The 16,392-nt window shown below is 39.4% G+C and overlaps 1 protein-coding gene across 1 annotated transcript in view; it reads right to left on the bottom strand.

Moving 5' to 3' along the window:
- LOC126263263 (uncharacterized) overlaps window positions 1-16,392 on the bottom strand; it is a 292,463-nt gene that overhangs the window by 6,222 nt on the left and 269,849 nt on the right. The gene's annotated exons all lie outside the window — the stretch shown is intronic.

The raw sequence follows: 16,392 nt of genomic DNA, 5'->3' as shown, positions 1-16,392 counted from the left end.
ACAAAACCTTTAGGAGTTCTCCCTTCTGAATGGGATCATTTATATACATATTTCTTCTTTATCCTCGATATTTTCAGTCCTATAAGATTCTGTCACTCCGAATTTTTGATTGTATCATTACTATCTTCTCCTCTCCCTTTAAAGACAGTAATATACACTGTTAGACAAAAAAAGTGAAGCACCCAGAAGACATAATTGGGTATTAATGTAATGTCAAACACATTGACACCATCGACAGATAAGTAAAGGATTAGAGATGGAATTCTGTGACAGGCATAATGGTCACCAGAGTTCATGAGTGTTGTTCATGTTTAGTGTTGTTACCAGGCCTTGTAGGGTACACACCGGATATGAACTGTGACAGGAGTTGAGTGATCACTGTGAAAGACATGGAGATGTTGAATATTTGTGTGATGTTATGTTATTGGTATCTGACAAGAGTTTTAAAGGATCCTCACTGTGGGTCTCAATTTGTTTGGATAGTTGAATCATGCAGCATCCAGATTTTTACAGCATTTGGATCTAACAGTGGCCTGATTTCATCAACATGAGAAGAGAACAAGTAAACCGTAAAACAAATTTTGGCGAAGTAGGTGCTGAGTAAGTGGATTAAGGACAGAACAGACCCGTCACGTCTAATATCGAAATCTGGAAAATAGTGAGGAAACAGATTGTTACTTTCTCAATTCAACAAAGAAGCAGAAATGTAAACTGGCACAATTTAGCGAAATTCATTTGTCTATAAAAAGATTGATATGCAAAGCATACAACAATTTTCACTGTCATACTATAGCAAAAGATCTTACCAAGAACCCAAGAAAATCATGGCCCTATGTACAAACACTAAGCAGATCAAAAAGCATCTGTTCTGTCACTCATCAGCCAATCTAGTGTGGCAGCAGAAGACAGCAAAAAGAAAGCAGAAGTTTTAAATTTCATGTTTAAAATATTATTCACACAGGAAGATTGTACAGATGTACCATTGTTTTACTGTCTCACGGGGTTTTATATGGAGGACACAAACATAGGAATCCCTGGCATTGAGAAGCAATTGAAAGAGTTGAAAATAAATAACCCATGAGGTCCAGATGGCATTCCAGTTTGATTTTACAGAGAATACTCTTTGGCATTGGCCCCTTACCTAGCTTACTTTATCGTGAATCTCTCACCCAGTGGAAAGTGCCAAGTGACTGGAAAAAATTGTAGGTGACTCCTGCAGGACAAAAGCACAGACCCACAAAGTTACGAGCCAATATCTTTAATATTTGTTTGTCCAGAATTTTTGAGCATATCCTAAGTTTGAATAGCCTATAATAAATTTTGTGGAGTCTGAAAAACTTCTTTCAACAAATAAGCAGGGATTTAGGAAGCACTGCTTGTGTGAAACTCACCTTGCCCTTTTCACAATATTCTGCAAACCATGGATGAAGGGCAACAGGAAGATTCCATATTCCTAGATTTCCAGAAAGTGTTTGACACAGTCCACACTGCAGATGTTAACAAAGGTCCAAGCATATAGAACAGGTTCTCAGAAATGTGAGTAGTTTCAAGACTTCTTAAGTAATAGAAGACAGTATATATTGTACTGGATGGCGAATGTTCGTCAGAGACAAGGGTGCAGTACTGCCAGGAGTTCTCCCAAGGGAAGTCTGATTGTACTGCTCTTGTTCTCTATATACATAAAAAATGACAGACAGTGTGAGCAGCAATCTGCAGCTCCTGCTGCTGATGCTGTAGTGTATGGTAAAAGGTCATCATTGAGTGAATGTAGGAGGATAAAGGGTAATTTATATAGAATTTTTATTTTGGTCTGATGGATTGCATATCACCCTAAATGTATAAAAATATAAGTTAATTGCAGATGAGTAAGAAAAGTAATCCTGTAATGTTCAAATATGGTTTTAGTGATGTGGAGCTTGACACGGCACATCGATTATACATTGCAAAGTAATACAGAATGGAATGAGTACATTAGGTTGGCAGTAGGGAAGATGAATGTTCAACATCGGTTTATTGGGAGAATTCTAGAAAAGTGTAGCTCATCTATAAAGGAGACTATGTATAGACTATGTATAGAACCAAATGTGGTGCTACAGAAGAATGTTGAAGATTAGATGGGTAGATCACATAACTAATGATGAAGTATTGAATAGAATTGGGGAGAAGAGGAGTATGTGGCACAACTTGACAAAAAGAAGGGACCAGTTAATAGGACATGTTCTGAGGCATCAAGGGATCACAAATTTAGCATTGGAGGGGAGCGTGGAGGGTAAAAATCGTAGAGGGAGACCAAGAGATGAATACATTAAGCAGATTCAGAAGGATGTGGGTTGCAGTAAGTACTGGGAGATGAAGAAGCTTGCACAGGATAGGGTAGCATGGAGAGCTGCATCAAACCAGTCTCAGGACTGAAGACCACGACAACAACAACAACAATGTATAGAACACTAATGTGACCTATTCTTGAGTACTCCTCAAGTGTTTGGGATCACCACCTGGTAGGATTAAAGGAATACATTTAGACAGTTCAGAGGCATGCTACTAGATTTGTTACAGTTAGATTCAGTCAAGATGGGAGTATTATGGAGTTGCTTCGAGAACTCAAATTGAGACTCTTGGAGGTAAGAAGACATTCTTTTCGTGAAACACTATAGAGAAGACTTAGAGAACTGGCATTTGTGGCTGACTGTAGTATGATTCTACTGCCACGAACATACGCTTTGCATAAGAACCACAAAGGCAAGATAAAGAAAATAAGAGCTCATATGGAGGTATATAGACAGCTGTTTTTCATTTTTCCCTCACTCCATCTGCGTTTGCAACAGGAAAGGAAAAGAACAATAGCAGTATGAGGTATCCTCTGCCATGCATCACATGATGGGTTGTGGAATATGTATGTAGATGTAGATGGATGCCCTGCAATATTCTGTGTCATCTCACAGAACTGATCAGAGACTAGCAGTAGCAAGACTAGAATATTACACCAAGCATGGGGTGTCATTAACACCACAGCACAAATGGCTGCACTTAGATGATGCTGTTACAGGGAAGCATGGACTGCTGATGAATGATGTCACATTGTGTTTAGTGATGAATTATGGTTTCCCACTAACCAGGATGACCACTGTCTATGAAGCTGATGGCAACATGGCAGAAAGTCCCATTCTGCAAATGTTCCAGAGAGGTGGCACAACACTGTGACTTCTGAGGTCATAGCAGTAGGGGGGGGGGGGGGACGACAGTCTAATTGTTGGTCACAGCTGTAGTGATTTATGAAACACTGATGGCACAACAGTACATCATGGACTTCCTGCATTCTCATGTGACAGTATCTTGGTGTCATTTTTCAACAGAGTAATCACATCCGCATATGGCAAATGTCTCTACAAACTGTCTGTGTGCTGTTGAGGTGCTCCCATGGACAGCAAGATCCTCAGATCAGTCCTCAATAGAGCATTTGTGGGACCAGCTTGGGTGCCAACTGAATCCCACTACCAGTATCCAGGATATCAAGGACTAGTTACAACAGTTATGGGCCAACTTGCCCCAGCATGGGATACAATAGTTTATGACACTCCTTCCAACTGAATCAGTGGATGCATCCAGGCCAGAAAGGGAGCAGCATCAAGTTAATAAGTCAGCTCATACTGCCAAGTTATTTATAAATTTGACTTGACTTTGTAATCATCTAAGTAACATCATGTACCCACTCAAACTATGAAGTTTAATTTCATTTCATCTTTCCTTGTGATTGCTTCACTTTTTTAGCTGGGCGTCATACATGAAGACTAAATGGCCATACACAAATTTCTACATTGGCAACACCCAATATTCCATTTCTGAACATACTCTAGAAGTGAATAGCAACACTTGAGTACTCATTTCCCCCCACAAATAATTTGCATTGCCCTATTACTATTTACCCGATTACAAGACGAGTTTTTGTTTCCAAATTCGTCATCTGAAAAATAGGGCCATTTTCTATTTGCAGATTAAACTATTGCTGCTGTGGCCAACATTGTTACATTGTTCAGTAGAGTATGTAGGGGTCGTGTCAGATTTATAAGTGTCATCTTATATTTAGAGCTGAAGCTTTGACTATGGAGGTCATGTGCATATTTATTTTAAAGAATTCAGAAGGGCTGGGCTCAACAAATGATACTCGTGTTCCAACAGACTTGAGATTTCACAATGCGCTGAAGCACTTGATACAGTATTGACATTGCTTGAACAATCACGTGGCATTGACTTGCATGGCACTAGTGCAAGAGATAAGCAAGGAACTATGAACTAGCTCCTACAACAGTCTATTGTTCTGATTTTAATTTGATAATTTTGTGAAACACAGGAGGAAATAGCATTAAATTCTATCGTCTTACTTTTGCTGTATTTGAACAGGTTTGCAATAAACATTCTCACACATGTACGGCTACTGTATAAAAACATTAATGCTGCTTTTTTAAGGAAAAGTAACACACAAAAATGGAAATTTCATCCTACAAAAAACATTAGGAGATGGTAAAAGTATAGATAGGGTCAAATGGTGTGGTTACCTGTTTCTTGCAGCAATGTTGTCAAAACTTGCCGTGAGGTATGACAGGAATAAATGGAGCTGTGTCAACTGGTTCTACAAGGCCAAATAGAGCAGCCAGTAAGCAATATGCTTGAAAGCAAGAGACATTGTAACGGTCTCATGTCAGTATAGAAGCAAAATCAGAACGAATTCAGAAAAAAAACAGCTGTATTCTCAGCTTCTGCCACAAGAACAACCTCAGAAATAGCAACATATTCAGAAGAAACAGCCAAATATTTGTGACAACAAAGATATAAATTTCTCAGCTGTCCTATTAGGATAATAATGATCATTAAAGATAGTGATACCACAGACTACAGGATCAGTAAGGCAAGAACAGTCGAAAAGAAAATGGTCTGAAAATTAATGAAGGCTAAACCATTTCTTTTTGTTTATTTTATTTCTCTTAGTATTACAAACTGTAGGTAATCAGTGGCATAAGTTTAGAATAGGTATAATGTTACACACACACACACACACACACACACACACACAGGCCTTCCTCTTTCACTATCTTTTTTTTTTTTTAATTTTTTTACTTTGTTATTTTTCTATGTAATATCTTTCAAATCTAGAACTGCGACACCATCTGGTGTAGCCAACAAAGAAACACTGTCAGCAGAGATACGTACCCTGCAAGAAGACACATGTTTATCCCATGTTATAGCTGTGGCTCATTGTAATGCTGCCATAAGAGATCAAGAGACAGCTAGGCACATCAGTGCTCTCAGCCACTTGTTTACTTGTTTCAGCTGTTTCTGTCACACTATATGTTGCATTGTACTCTGAGATGAACTGTGTTTTATTTTGTGACTCCAGCTGCTTAAGAAATTCGGATTCAGACCCTTCTTCTCCCAGCTCAGTAACAGTCCAAGTACTCTATCATATCCTGGCGTAGGTTGACTACGTGTTGCTGAATCGAATGATGAGGAGTGATAGCTAGCTAGCAAAATCATTACAGTGGGATTCTTCATTTATAAGGGGCAGTCAATTTCAAATGAGACAGATGGGGAAAAAATAAGTAACCTGTTCAAAAGTAACTGTTAACACATTTATCCCACTGTGAGACAATACAAGACATGCCTTCATGGAAAAGAGTTTGTGGTTGCCTCTGGAACCATGATTTCATTTCTTTGTCTAAAGCAAATCATCAGCAACAAATGTTTTTCTTCAGGGATACAAAAATAAGGAAATTTAATGCGAAGAGATCGAGACCATATGGATGATGTGTAAGAGCTTCCCAGGAAAACTTCTGCAATTTACTCAAAATAACATTGGCCACATGTGAGCACTCACATCCTCTGTACAGCTCTCTACCCATGCAGTTTCCATATATAGAGAAAGACATTCGTGGCCATCAGTTAGCTTTGGATGAGGAGGTGCATGCCTTGGTAGAATCATGGTTCCGTAGGCAGCCACAAACATTTTTCCACTCAATGAAAAAGAAGAATAGTCATCCCTATGCCTAATAATGAAAGGCCACAATCACCTTACGAATACTGGCCAATTGGCATCCTAAACACAGCGTCCAGAACTTTGTAATATATTTCTCAGCTCCAAATTACTGAAAACTTATGTATGTAAACTTGACGGATATGAGAAATATCAGCCCAGATTTCAAAAACGCTGCACTAATTAAGGTAAGAGATGACCTGAAATATGACACAGACAACCGTGCAGCCACAGTATTGACACTGCTAGACTTCAGAAAAGAATTTGATGCTGTCAACCTTCACACATTGCTCAAAATGTGATAGCTAAAATTTTCAGATAGTGCATCTAAAATGATTTGAAAGATACTTGGGAAACAGATAGCAGCATGTCATCTGTGAGAACAAAAAGCCATCCTGGGAGCAATAAGACATTTGAGTCTCATCTTTATTTACAATACTGATAGAAGCTCATTTATGTCTTGACTGGGACTTGAACCCAGGTCTCCATGTTTAGAAGACAGATGTGTTAGCCATTACAGTAGTAGTCAGTAGTAAGCTGATACTCGTATCCGAGTTTTCATTTCTCTCCTGAGATTTCCTTTATCACGGTTCAGGCGTGGAAGTGTCGTTGATGGCTTAGCAATCCAATCCTAGCATGGAACAGGCGGCCACAGACATTACAGCTGATGGAAGGTGGAGGACGTGGCTGAGCCTGGAGGAGTTTACGTCTCCGGCATTTGTCATTCTCCACTCTTCGACGTTCTAGCTCAAAGTTTTGAAGAGCATTTGAGGTAACTGAGTGCCAGCGACTTCGATCTTCTACTAATGTGGACCAGTTACTCGGATCGATGTTCAAGTTTTTCAGATTTTTCTTGTACTGATCCTTATAACGTTTGAGAGGGACACCTCTTGGCCTTTTACCTGTGCTCACTTCGCTGTACAGCATTTGGCGTGGAAGTCTGCCATTTTTCATTCACTGGACGTGTCCGACCCATCTGAGTTGATGCTCAATGATAAGAGCTTCCATGCTATACATTTTTGCTTTCTCAATAACAGCTGTGTTGGATATGAAGTCATCCCATTTCAGGTTCATGATATATCTTAGCTTCTATTGGTTGAAGCGTTCTAGTTTCTTCAGATCACAGCAATATAACGTCCAGGTTTCGCAACCATATAGCAGGGTGGAAATGACTACAGCTTTGTACACCATCAGTTTGGTGTACAGTGTTAGGTCTTTATTCAGGAAGACATGCTTTGTAAGACGTCCAAATGCTACATGGGCAGCATGTAATCTATTCTCCACATCTTTTCCAGATGAGCAGTTAGATGACAGTATGCTTCCTTGGTAGAGGAAATGGTCCACTTGTTCCAAGGGTGTATCATAAATGGATATGCTGAAATCAGGAACGGAGGAGCCAGGAGTTGGATGCGCCATCACCTTTGCCTTTGGAATATTGTTGGAGAGACCAAATCGTTCGTATGCCCTGCTGAAGGAATCAACTGACAGTTGCAACTCTGCAGGTGAATGAGCTGGAGAAGCATTGTCATCAGCGTACTGCAGCTCTGTCACACGACTGGTACTGGTGAACTTTTTGAATGGAGTCTGGACTGGTTGGATAATCCTCCATCAAACCTGTACTTTAGTTCTATTCCTGCATTGTTTACGGATGTCTCGTAAAGCATAGCTGCCAGATACAATGCAAATAATGTTGGTGCAAGAACACATCCTTGTTTAAGCCCACTTGTTATTGGGAATTCACCAGTTGTTTCATTCTGGCAGAGGACCTGTCCAGTCATATCATTGTGGAGAGCTTTAATCAAGTCAACAAAATGTTCAGGGCATCCGAAGCGTTTTAAGACCATCCACATGGCTTCTCTGGGAACTGTATCAAAGGCCTTTTCTAGATTGCAGAAAACAAGTAGTAAAGGCTTTTGCTGTTCTCTGCACTTCTCCTGTAGTTGTTGTGCACAGAAAATCATGTCAATTGTCCCTCTTGAAGGTCGAAACCCGCATTGAGACTCAGGTAGTATACTCTCTGAAAGTGTCTGGAGGCGATTTAAAAGGATTCTTGCAAAAATTTTGCCAGTGACAGAAAGTAGAGATAGTCCCCGGTAGTTACCTCAGACGCTACTGTTGCCCTTCTTCAAGATGGTGACAATTGTGGAGTTCTTCAAGTCAGCTGGTACCTTGCAGGTTTCCCACATTAATAGAATGAGTGAGAAGAGTCTAGTTTTTAGAGGCAAGCCGCCACCCTCAATAAACTCCATCGGGATGCTGTCAGGTCCAGGAGCCTTCCCAGGTTTCACACTCTTGAGTGCCTTGCAAAATTCTTGAAAAGTTGGAGGATCAGCCATCCAGGGTTGTGGAGGGTGCTGTGGGACATTTTTGAGAAAATCTCCAGCGGCAGTAGAAGGGCGGTTTAACAGTGAGCTGAAGTGCTCTTTCCAACGATTTAAGATGTCCTGACTATCAGTAAGAATGGTGGAGTTGTCAGTAGCTTTCAGTGTTCCTGATGAGGAGCAGATAGGTCCATACAGCTCTTTAAAACCAGCGTAGAAGCCATGCAGGTTCCTTGCATCAGAAAGATTTTGAAGTTCTGTGGCTTTCTGTTGCCACCATTTGCTCTTGATTGCCCGTATTTCACTTTGACATTTCTGCTTGAGTTCTTGAAAGTGTGCTTTCTTTTCTGCGCAGGACAGATCTTGAGCAAGGGATAGGTAAGCATCCCACTTTGCACTAATGATGGCTTAGATTTCTCCATGGTTGTCATCAAACCAGTCACTTCTTTTCCATGCACTAAAACCAACAACAGTGTCAGCAGTTTCTTTGATGATGTTCTTTAATGTGGTCCATTCTTGTTCGACGTCATCGGTGGTCGCTGGAGCTTTGTTAAGTTGTTCAGACAGTATGTCTTGGAAGTGTGAGTGGACGTTTTTGTTGTTCAGGTTGCTTATGTTGAATTTTCTGCGTGGTGGGTTTGAGAAGTGGGATTGTGGCTTGTGATACTTTGGTACTCTCAAACAGCTGACTAAATGTCTATGGTCAGTCCAGCACTCATCGATGTTTAGTGCTGCTTTTGTGATGAGAATGTCTTTCTTGTCACGCTGTCGAATAATAACATAGTCTATAAGATGCCAATGTTTGGAGCGTGGGTGCATCCATGTGGTCTTATGGTGGTTAGGCAAGCGGAATTGGGTACTGGAGATAAAAAGCTCGTGCTCAGCACATAGACCAAGAAGCAACAACCCATTTGCATTGCAGTTTTCGACCCCTTGTTTACCCATGACGTCTCTCCAAAAATGGTTGTCCCTTCCCACTCTGGCATTGAAATCACCAAGGAAAATTAAATTTTCTTTAACGGGTATCTTAGAGAGAGTACTGTTCAGTTGGTGGTAGAAGTGATTCTTTGTTTTTTCATCACTGTCTAAAGTAGGAGCATATGTGGAGAGGAAGGGGGCTCCCATCTTGGGAGTATGTGGGTGGCAACCACACGGGCCCTTAGCTAAGCCTGGCATTACTTCCACTTACTTGTGTCAGGCTTCTCCTGTTTCCTTTCCTATCTGGCCTCCCTTGGCCAACTCTTGGTTTCTTCGACCCCAATGGTATTAGGTTTCTGAGGCCCAAGGGTGTCTTTCACTTTCCTCTCTAGTATCTATTATCTACCCTTTGACCCAACGGCGAAGCGAGTGGAAGAAGAATCTTATATCCCAGGTTCTCAACGATCGTGGAGGCGGAAGAGGTCATGCCAGACGAACTGGCTGTAAAGGCGCCACTCAGCCACCATTGAGCTCGCGGCAGTTCGTTGCAGTTCTGGTACCTGAAGTCATATCTCACATACATATGTGCCATGATGAATTGTTCCAGAATCATAGTGTGTGGGTCACTTCCTCACAAGCTGTAATCCACCTTAAACAAATTCACGCAAATGGCAATTTCTCCTGTCATCTTCTCTAAAGACCAATGGCGATGGGATAAGGACGATGGTAGCAGGCTCCGAGTGAGGCTGGAAGCTACTAGTCTAGACCTGTACATTGGCAGCAGGTGTGTGATGGTCGCCTTCCTGAGAACCCGTGTGACTACTCGGGAATCTGGTCCTGCATCTGTGACTGGGCAAGCCTATTTAGGATGACCGCTGCCCACCCTGAATGGAGAAGGCCCTAGAAAATGTGGGCTAAACATCAGAAGTCACACTTGGACTGGACTGGGAATCTGCACCCAGTAGGTCACTCATTATACTGCGGACGTAAACAAAAGAAGAATGAAATGATTATGACAATAGGGACCCTCCTGGACATGAACAATTACAGGCCAGAGAGAAGAACTGCTCTTATCACCCAAGAACTAGCCCAGCTGGATATAGACATAGCTGCCTTGAGTGAGACAAGACTCTCAGGTGAGGGACACATTAGTGAGGTACGTTCAGGGTACACCATCTTATGGAAGGGAAACAATGCAGGAGAACCACACATCCCTGGTGCAGGATTTGCCGTAAAAACGAAAATAGTGAAAGATCTTCGACTTACACCTGTCTCAATTAATGAAAGACTGATGACTCTTAGAGTACCCATTGGTTCAGCCATTACACCATCACAGCAGAACAACTAACACAGCTGCACCGACTACCCTAGCCCAATGCCCTCCCAAACGCAACCCTCAATTCACATCTTATGCTTATTTTCCCTTACTTAGATCATCACAATTTCCAAAGTTTTCTGATACTGGAATAGCACAGCAGTATTGGACATAATGGGGAAATCCTGCTTGTACCTACACCTGAGGTACAGGCAGGATTTCCACATTACATTCAACATTAGGGTGCTATTCCAGTACCAGAGAGCCTCAGCAATAGTTACAATCTAAGGAGGAGAAAATAAGCCCAAGGCGTGAATTTAGGTTTGTGTTGTGGTGGGCATTGTACTAGGGTATTCCATTTAGAGGGATGTTAGCTATATCACTGCAGTGGTGTAATGGGTAGCACACCTTCCTGGTAAGTAAGGAGACCCAGGTTCAGGTCCTGGCTGTGGCACAAATTTTAATTCATTTCTTGAGCTTCTGTCATTATCACAGTTTCAGAAAATATTTCCACAGGATGTGAAACATACACTTTTGCAATCATTTTTTCTACCAAACCTCCACTACAGTGTGTAATCAAGTGTGTCATGATAAGTGAAAACTCTACCAATGATTAGAACAAAGTATGAATGATTGTGTGCATTAAATCTACAACATCCATCTATTTCACCAAGTCAGTGCTGCAGTGCCCAGTCAGGATGGTTGCAATTAGACAAGTTGCGTAACTGCCATCTGCTATGTCAACTTAATTACCTCCTCATTGTGCATGCAGCCCAATGCCTCACATCAGAGATCAAGTACCTGTCATCATAATCACAACATCAGGTCTCACTTATCTAGCATCCTACCTGTACCCATACATAAAACAAAAACATTCACATAACTTACTTGTTACATATAATTACATGTACATCTACATATATACTCTGCAAACCACTGAGGTGCATGGCAGACAATACTTAACATTGTATTACATGTTAGGGTTTCTTCCTGTTCCAGCCACATATGGTATGGATGAATGATTTTTAAATATCACTGTGCATGCTGTAATTAGTCTAATCTTGTCTCTTTGGTTCCTATGTATGGAATATGCAAGGGGCTGCAACGTATTCCTAGATTCTTTGCATAATAATGGTTCTTCAAAATATGTAAGCAGGCACCCCTGGAATAATTGGAATTTATCTTAAAGCATCAGCCAATTCAGGTTTTTCTGCATTTCTGTGATACTCTTCGATGAAACAATCAAACCTGTGATCATTCTATCCTATGATGGGAAACAGAAGTGTTCTGTAAGCAGTCTCACTGAATCAACTCACAATATTTTCCCAATATCCTATCAATGAACCAAATTCTGCCACCTACTGTACCTATGACTAAGCTTGGATGATCACTCCATTTCATATCCATACAAATTTCTACTCCCAAGAGTTTGTGTGAGTCTATTGATTCCAACCAAAACTCAGTTACATTGTAGTCATTGGATACTACTTTTCTGCATTTTGTAAAGAGTGTAATTTTAAATTACTGTATAGTTAAACCAAACTGCCAATCTTTGCACACTTCAGAATATTCACAAGATCTGCCTGAATATTTTTGGATCTGTTTCAGAGAGCGCGCTGAGCTGCTGACCTATCACCACTGCAGATGAGTTACTTCTATATCTCGGTGCATAAAAAAGTTTCAAGCATTTATCATACAACATATGTGTCTCATTGTGAACTATTACTTGCAGAAAACCTCATTTTGTTATCTGGAATTGTCTATGAGGTATGATGACTGTTATGACTTCATGTTTCCTGAGGCATAAGGACATGAATGGACATGCTGCATGCAACTGTCTTCAAACAGAAAACCAAATAACTTGAGAACGAAATGAGATACTCATCTGCTCCCAATTTTAAATAAAATTTTAATATCTTATCTATGTTTCTGTACATTTAAAGCAAAGTATATGAGCTAAAATCAACCATATACATAGTTTATGCAATTTGTTTCTAGCTCTGTGAACTCTTTAAAATTTTTTGAAATCTTTTAGCTAATTTGGTGAGGTTCAATAAGTTTTATGGCTAATGAAACAAAATTCAGTTCTTTATTGATTGAAGATGTTGGTCTGTAAGATGTGCAACAATCAAACGTTTTTACTTAATAGTTTTTGAAAAATTGGGTGATAAGTATTTCATATCAGCCAGAATGCTGTCTCTCGGCACAGGCACCAGTGTTTGACAAGCAGTACAGCTACAACAAAAGCAGCCTCAGCCTGAAATGCAAAGAGCTTATCTGTATCAGTGAAAGGGTTAATACTGTCTGCCACATCATCAATATACAACATGAACAGGAAAGGTTCCAGTAGACTACTCCAGGGAATGCCACAAGTTGTTTCTACTTCTGTTGTGACTCTCCACCCAAAATAAAACCCAGCATCCTCCCTACCAGAAACCTGCAGTAGAGTCACAAATACCCAACAAAACTTTCCTTCTGTTTATAAATGTGAGTGTGGCATCATGTCAAACACTTTTCAGAAACCTAGGCATACCGTGTCTGCATGATTGCGTTGACCGATGGCTTTCAGGATGTCACTTCAGAAAAGCGTGAGTTGGTTTACCATGGATAAATGTTTTTGGAGTCCATGGTGTTTGGCACATAGGAGATCATTTTGTTTGATATACATAATTATGTACAACCTCAAAATATGCTCTGTACATATCTCATCAAAATACTCTCAGTTTAGATTCAAAACTCCACTTTTGTCCTCATACAAAAGCTGTGAAGTACCTGGAAGTTGATTTTATTTTTTGTATTGTATCAATGTATATCACAGAAAATCATATTCTGACTAAATTAGAAAAAATGTGTTGTTGGAATTTTTTATGACCTTTCTAAGGCTTTTTTATTTTCTAGGCCATATTGTCATACTAGAGAAATTGAATGTGAATAAGAGACATTATAAGTTTAAAACAAAAATCCCCACAGATATGGGGAGATTTTAATACTGCAACAAGACCCCAGTACATTTTTTTTAACATTTTAAGATCTTTAAACTTACACTGCATGAACAAGTGTCCTATTCATAATGATGCAGTCTGGACAATATTATTGTTAACTTAGCCAGAGAGGAATATATGGCTAGCCTATCCAATGGAGTATTTGCAGATCATGTTCCACTGTTTTTAACATTTTATAATAAGCAACCAACCTATTCAAATGAATCTAGTGTGGCATGGGTAAGAGGGCAGAGAGAGGGACACATTATGTCATTTAGCACCAAGTTAAACAACGCAAACTGGGACTCTGTATATGAGTGTCAAATAAGAAAAACTGGAGTTGAAAATGATTTTGATGACTTTTTTTAAAAAAAGTATAGAGGCCTGTGGTTTTCATGTTCCCCATTAAAAAAATAGCTCCTCAAATGAATATGAATACAAAAATGACCTGGTATACAAAATAACAGGCAGAAATTAGAGAAAATATGCTCATACGATATAAAAAATGTATAAAAGTGAGGATAATCAAGGAACTGAACAGAGGGATTTGGGTTACAATTCTTACCTAACAAGTAAAAAGTATTATAAAGCTAAGCTCATACAAGTTAAAAAATACAGCATGTGAAAGATACACAGAAGGTCCTCCAAATAAGTGTAAGGCAGCAGGGGAAGTTATCAGACAAGATAATTCTTCCTGCCGGGTATTTCAAACTATGCTTGACCCAGGAGAATTGAATGACTACTTTGTCATATCAGTTAGAGAACTCTGAGAGAAAATTAAGCCCACAGACACACCAGCAAGGGATCTGATTGGTCTCCAGTTGTCTGAAAGGCCTTTGTTTCATTGGGATAAAATTACACCTGCTGACTTCTGTAAAATGGTTTCCAAATTATCTAATTCCAAAAGTATGGGCTGCTACTGGATATCTAAGTATGTTGTTAAACAAACAGTTCACTTGATAAGTAAGCCACTGAGTTTTATATTTAATAAATGTTTGGAGTATGGAGCGTTTCCAGATTCACTCAAAATCCCAAAAGTTTCCTCATATTCAAAAAGGGTGATCAACAACTCTACAAGAACTACCAACCATTTTCTATTGTTTCAATATTCTCAAAATATTTAAATAACTCGTGTAAATTCATTCAAGCAATTATTTTGGAAAGCACGATCTCCTCACCAACAGTCAGTACGGATTTCCGCCAGGTAAAAATACCACTACAGCTATTCTGGAAGTTGTTGATCAGACTTTAACAGCTTTTGAGAATAAGAAGATAATGTCATTTGTGCTGTGTGATCTAAATAAGCTTTTGATCACATTCCTTTTAACATATTACTAACAAAATTAGAGTATCACGGTATTAAAAAATCTACATTAGCAGTAATTTCTTCCTACATAGCAACAGAAGACAGTTGGTCTCAATTAGAAATAGACGCTCCCACTTAGTAGACACTGGTACAGGTGTTCCACAGGGCTCTGCCCTTGGCCCCTTCTTTTTCATTATGGCTGTCAATGACCTGCACCACTGCATATCACAGTCAGTTATCTGCTGTGCTGATGATACAACTTTTCTTACTTTGCATCACGACATACCAACTCTTGATAAGATTATGCAAGAAACTCTTGACTCTGCCGCGAATAAACTTGCAGCCAATAAACTTGTTTATAATCCATACAAAACCCAAAACCTTATGTTAGGGCTGTACAAGAATGTAGATAATAAATATGTCAAACTCTGATTGGTACATATTGATGCCAGACTCAATTGAAAAAACATATCAACCAAGTCTGTAAAAAGATTTCACGAGGGTCCTACTGCATATGGAAACTGAGAGGTATGGTCAGCAATAATTATCTCTGTATGACATATTTTGTGCTCTTTCAGTCACATGTTTCACATGGGGACATTCTCCCCATGTCAGTAACATTAAGAAAAATGCATGTAATATGTAAGGCTAGTCCTAAAGAACACTGCGGCCTTCTTTTTACCAGCCTTAGGATACAAATAGTGTTGAATATGTACATTTATGAGTCTGCATTCTTATCAAGAAAAATTTTTTAAAAAGTTTCCTCTCACTGCTTGATCCTTGCTGTTTAAAAAATTCAAATTTAAATTATATGGCTGGCTAACAAAAAATCAGTGTTACAGTATAAAAGAGTTGAATGATGTGGATACTGTTGATATTAATATTTAAGATTATGGCTGTATATAAGTTACTTGATTTATACATGTTGTATGAATATTAATTTTAAAACTGCAACTTGCTATCCCTAGAAAAGCCTACTCTACTGTATGTGATCAGCAGCATTAAAGAATCTGAATTTGAAAAAAAATTGCTAATGTTTCAAGAAGACAGAATGGTTGGCCTGTGCTTATCTTCAGGAGACAAAATTCTAGTAGCACCAATACATAAATATGAATGAATTGTAGTTGCGGTTCATATGTGGATCACTTTTTCCAGGGCACTGGAAATGTAATGTTATTACAGAATAAAATGCATAGTTCATATCTACAGGCATTTACAAACAGTACTTCTAGGTCTAGTCCGTCAAAAATTGAGCAGATAGTGGGTGGGGGCTTAGAGTAGGAACTATCCCAGTGTTTGCCTAAAATAATTTAGGGAAACCTAAATCAGGATGGCTGGTTGGAGACTGGAGCCTCCATCCTCCCTGAATATGAGGTCAACCTGTTTAAAACACTGCAACCTCATCCAGTTTACACCTTGTATACAGTACTGTCTTCCTTGTTTCTTCTTTTTCATTCATGTACATTCTTTCAAAGAGATTATTTCATACTGTAAAAAGCTAGTGCAATTCATTTCCAAATACCAGT

Source organism: Schistocerca nitens, chromosome 6, assembly GCF_023898315.1.
Source record: "Schistocerca nitens isolate TAMUIC-IGC-003100 chromosome 6, iqSchNite1.1, whole genome shotgun sequence".
NCBI lineage: Eukaryota > Metazoa > Arthropoda > Insecta > Orthoptera > Acrididae > Schistocerca > Schistocerca nitens.
This window is presented reverse-complemented; position numbering and strand designations above follow the sequence as displayed.